General features: G+C 45.5%; 1 protein-coding gene across 1 annotated transcript in view; it reads left to right on the top strand.

Annotated features, from left to right (window-relative positions):
• The window catches only part of LOC308304300 (ephrin-A2-like), a gene marked incomplete at both ends in the record, with an annotated part of 27,173 nt that overhangs the window by 1,022 nt on the left and 21,151 nt on the right, over positions 1-5,000 (top strand). The gene's annotated exons all lie outside the window — the stretch shown is intronic.

Below are 5,000 nucleotides of genomic sequence, written 5' to 3' on the forward strand. Positions count from 1 at the left end.
GTGAAAGGTTGAGCTGAAAGGAGAAGATTGTCTGCTAAACTATTCTTCCATCCACACTCACACTCACACTCACACACACACACACACACACACACACACACACTCACTCACACACACACTCACACTCACACTCACACACACACACTCACACTCACACTCACACACACACACACTCACACACACACACACACACACACACACACACACACACACACACACACACACACACACACACGATGCGTGACAGTGTGTCAAAGCTAACTCTGATGTGTGGTGTCTGACCGACAGATCTAATTTGAATAAACTTTATTCAGATCTGATCCGTCCGTCAGATCTGTGAAACCAACTCAACCTGAAATAAAAAAAAAGAAAGGAAACTTGACTTCTGTCCATCATATTTAATAATACCAAATTGTATTGTTCTTGTAAGGATCAGGCATTCGAGGAATGAGCACCACAGCCAAACGTGTGGGTATCGCCGACTAAAGTTTTGCCAAAATGGCTTGCAATGCTGTTCTGCTGGCATTTACTCTGGTTTTGGGCTTCCCTGACACTGAGCTTAACATTAACAAAGTGTAAAAATGGCCAATATGTGTTGTTTTCTCTTTTCCTTATTACTGTGTGAGAGTGCAATCATTCAATGCTGGCCCTGCACTGTTGGGTTGTGTTGGTTGAACTGAGTTCTATTGCTGTGTTGATTGCGACCGTAGGTCGCATTTACTATCAAACCCTGCACAAAGTGTAAGTCCGTCCGTCAGTCAGTCTGTCTGTCACACCTCACACGTCACACTCTTGCCCTGCTCATATCTCCGCAACCGTTGCCCCGATCCATGCCAAATGTTGCACACACGTTCCTTACCTGCCAAACTACAACCTCCAAGGACCCCCGGAGCTCCAGGGACCCCCAGGTCCCTGGGGGACCACCAGATGTAAAAAATGACCAAATGTGCTAAACTGACCAAATGACCACCCCCACGGGGCTGCTCACGGGGAATTCCCGGGGACCACCCACTCCCACTATATAGATTATATATACAGTATTATTGGCACTCTGAAAATCAAGAAAATTCAAACATAAAAAAAGTTGATTTATATTATTGTAAAGGCAATCGGTCAACACAAACTTGCCAGTACAATAAATTCATTGCAATAAAAACAATCAAATTGGCTGCAACAATTATACTATACTATACTGTGTGTGTGTGTGTGTGTGTGTGTGTGTGTGTGTGTGTGTGTGTGTGTGTGTGTGTGTGTGTGTGTGTGTGTGTGTGTGTGTGTGTGTGTGTGTGCGTGCGTGCGTGCGTGCGTGCGTGCGTGCGTGCGTGCGTGCGTGCGTGCGTGCGCGCGTGTGTGTGCGTGTTTGTAACTCTTGGACTCAAACTTTTGTTTGTGAAAGTGAAATTATTATTATTGTTATTACTAAGACATTGTGTGGAACCTCTGTTTGTGTTACTGTAGCTGTTTTTAACCATCAGCATATTAGTCTATAATATACAGGCCTACTGTACGTACAATAAAGAATCATTTTAATTAAGAAAACAATCCAAATGCATTCAACAAGAAGTCACCATGCTGAGAATTCATTCATTTAAGATTACAGTCTGAAATCCTACAAATATGATATTCTCACATGTTTCTTTTTGCTCCATATTTTACTGTGTTTTTACATAAATTAGTGTTGGTTTTAGGAAGTGAAAACCATGTGTTTTATCTGACTCTAAATCAGCCTGTATCACTAGAATGACTATCTGAACTATACTGAGACTCTATGAATGCATGTGTTTACCTTGTATCTGATTCTAAACCAGCCTGTATCACTAGAATGACTATCTGAACTATACTGAGACTCTATGAATGCATGTGTTTACCTTGTATCTGACTCTAAACCAGCCTGTATCACTAGAATGACTGTATCTATCTATCTATCTATCTATCTATCTATCTATCTATCTATCTATCTATCTATCTATCTATCTATCTGATCTGAACTATACTGAGACTCTATGAATGCATGTGTTTACCTTGTATCTGACTCTAAACCAGCCTGTATCACTAGAATGACTGTATCTATCTATCTATCTATCTATCTATCTATCTATCTATCTATCTATCTATCTATCTATCTATCTGATCTGAACTATACTGAGACTATGAATGCATGAGTTTACCTTGTATCTGACTCTAAACCAACCTGTATCACTAGAATGACTGATCTATACTGAGACTCTACGTTGTGAATGTTAGCCTTTTCACTGCAAATGTACAGTAAAGTACTGGCAGCACGTGTTCTATCTATTCCTGGCTTTTTGGCAGTCTCTTCCTGTATTTGGAATTACAGTATATTACTGAAAATAGATGTTCAGTTAAATACTGCTTTCCTGCTTTTTCCAGTAACTTACTGTATTCCTGCTCAATGTTTTCCAGTAACATACTGTATTCCTGTTCAATGTCCATGGAGGTTAGGGTGAGGGTGAGGGTTAGAGTCGGGTGTTGAAAAGATGACATGTAGTAACAGCGTGACACGCTGTTACTACATGTCAGAAACAAAGTTCTACTACACTGGCCTTGCGTAGCCAGATTACCTTACAGTAAGCAGACAGCTTTAAAGCACAACTCAACATCGACTCTTCACTCTTATTGCTTTAGGCTGATTTCCAAAACGTTCCCTTTTATTTTGAATATTAGCAAAATAAAACCTTCTTTATATTCAGAAGAATCTCTGTATGTCCTATCCAATCAGATTACTGTATGTCCTCATCCAATCAGATTAAACCAACGATCGGTCCTGCATTCAGGCTGGTTCATGTGTGTCAATGCTATGTCATGTGTGTGTGTGTGTGTGTGTGTGTGCGTGCGTGCGTGCGTGTGTGCGTGCGTGCATGCGTGTGTGTGTGTGTGTGTGTGTGTGTGTGTGTGTTCTCATACATTTTAATGTGACCTACATTCACACACGTTGATGGAAGAAACTCATAAAACATACAGTTATAATATTAATATGTTATAAATATACTGTACTTTATACTGTATGTGTGTTGTATCTATAATATGATCTGTTAATATAATACAATATACTGTTGAATAAATACACATAATATGCTGTTATCGACATCATAAACGCATACACAACATACAGCTACACACACTGTGTGTGTGTGTGTGTGTGTGTGTGTGTGTGTGTGTGTGTGTGCGCGCGCGCACGCGCGCGCGTGTGTGTGTGTGTGTGTGTGTGTGTGTGTGTGTGTGTGTGTGCGTGTGTGTGTGTGTGTGCCCAGATGTCCCACAAGTATTCCTAATTCCTCCCATTATCGCCTAAAATAGTGAGAAAACACATATTGTGTTCTAATCCAAGCAGCTGGGTTAACAGATTAATTAATATGAATTAATCCAACCTTCACCAGCTGCAGGATTAAAGACTAGAAAAGAAAAGAAAAGAAAAAGAAAAGAAAGAAAAAGGAGGGAGGTTCTATAGCTGTCAATCACACCATGAGACACTCTGAGGCTGTGTGTGTGTGTGTGTGTGTGTGTGTGTGTGTGTGTGTGTGTGTGTGTGTGTGTGTGTGTGTGTGTGTGTGTACACGTGCGTGCATGCGTGCGAGTCTGGGACGCGTGGAGCGTCGTCCAGGGTGTTTTAGGGAAGGAAAAGAGTCTGGGACGCGCGGAGCGTCGTCCAGGGTGTTTTAGAGAAGGGAGAAGAGTCTGGGACGCGTGGAGCGGCGTCCAGGGTGTTTTAGAGAAGGGAGAAGAGTCTGGGACGTGTGGAGCGTCGTCCAGGGTGTTTTAGAGAAGGGAGAAGAGTCTGGGACGCGTGGAGCGTCGTCCAGGGTGTTTTAGAGAAGGGAGAAGAGTCTGGGACGCGTGGAGCGTCGTCCAAGGTGTTTTAGAGAAGGGAGAAGAGTCTGGGACGCGTGGAGCGTCGTCCAGGGTGTTTTAGGGAAGGGAGAAGAGTCTGGGACGCGTGGAGCGTCGTCCAGGGTGTTTTAGAGAAGGGAGAAGAGTCTGGGACGCGTGGAGCGTCGTCCAGGGTGTTTTAGAGAAGGGAGAAGAGTCTGGGACGCGTGGAGCGTCGTCCAAGGTGTTTTAGAGAAGGGAGAAGAGTCTGGGACGCGTGGAGCGTCGTCCAGGGTGTTTTAGGGAAGGGAGAAGAGTCTGGGACGCGTGGAGCGTCGTCCAGGGTGTTTTAGAGAAGGGAGAAGAGTCTGGGACGCGTGGAGCGTCGTCCAGGGTGTTTTAGGGAAGGGAGAAGAGTCTGGGACGCGTGGAGCGTCGTCCAGGGTGTTTTAGGGAAGGGAGAAGAGTCTGGGACGCGTGGAGCATCGTCCAGGGTGTTTTAGAGAAGGAGAAGAGTCTGGGACGCGTGGAGCGTCATAGTCTGGGACGCGTGGAGCATCGTCCAGGGTGTTTTAGAGAAGGGAGAAGAGTCTGGGACGCGTGGAGCGTCGTCCAGGGTGTTTTAGGGAAGGGAGAAGAGTCTGGGACGCGTGGAGCGTCATAGTCTGGGACGCGTGGTGCATCGTCCAGGGTGTTTTAGAGAAGGGAGAAGAGTCTGGGACGCGTGGAGCGTCGTCCAGGGTGTTTTAGGGAAGGGAGAAGAGTCTGGGACGCGTGGAGCGTCATAGTCTGGGACGCGTGGAGCATCGTCCAGGGTGTTTTAGAGAAGGGAGAAGAGTCTGGGACGCGTGGAGCGTCGTCCAGGGTGTTTTAGGGAAGGGAGAAGAGTCTGGGACGCGTGGAGCGTCGTCCAGGGCGTTTTAGGGAAGGGAGAAGAGTCTGGGACGCGTGGAGCGTCGTCCAGGGTGTTTTAGGGAAGGGAGAAGAGTCTGGGACGCGTGGAGCGTCGTCCAGGGCGTTTTAGGGAAGGGAAAAGAGTCTGGGATGCTCCAGAATCCTTGCTCATTCTACATAGAGGTCCAGGGTGTTTTAGGGAAGATTCAGACGTTGATCAGACCTCTGGTTGCTTTAAGGCAAACATCAGAGTTGTATTAGCAGTGAAAGGTTGAGCT

The sequence above is a fragment of the Nannobrachium achirus genome, assembly GCF_963921795.1.
Source record: "Nannobrachium achirus genome assembly, chromosome: 1".
Taxonomy (NCBI): Eukaryota; Metazoa; Chordata; class Actinopteri; order Myctophiformes; family Myctophidae; genus Nannobrachium; species Nannobrachium achirus.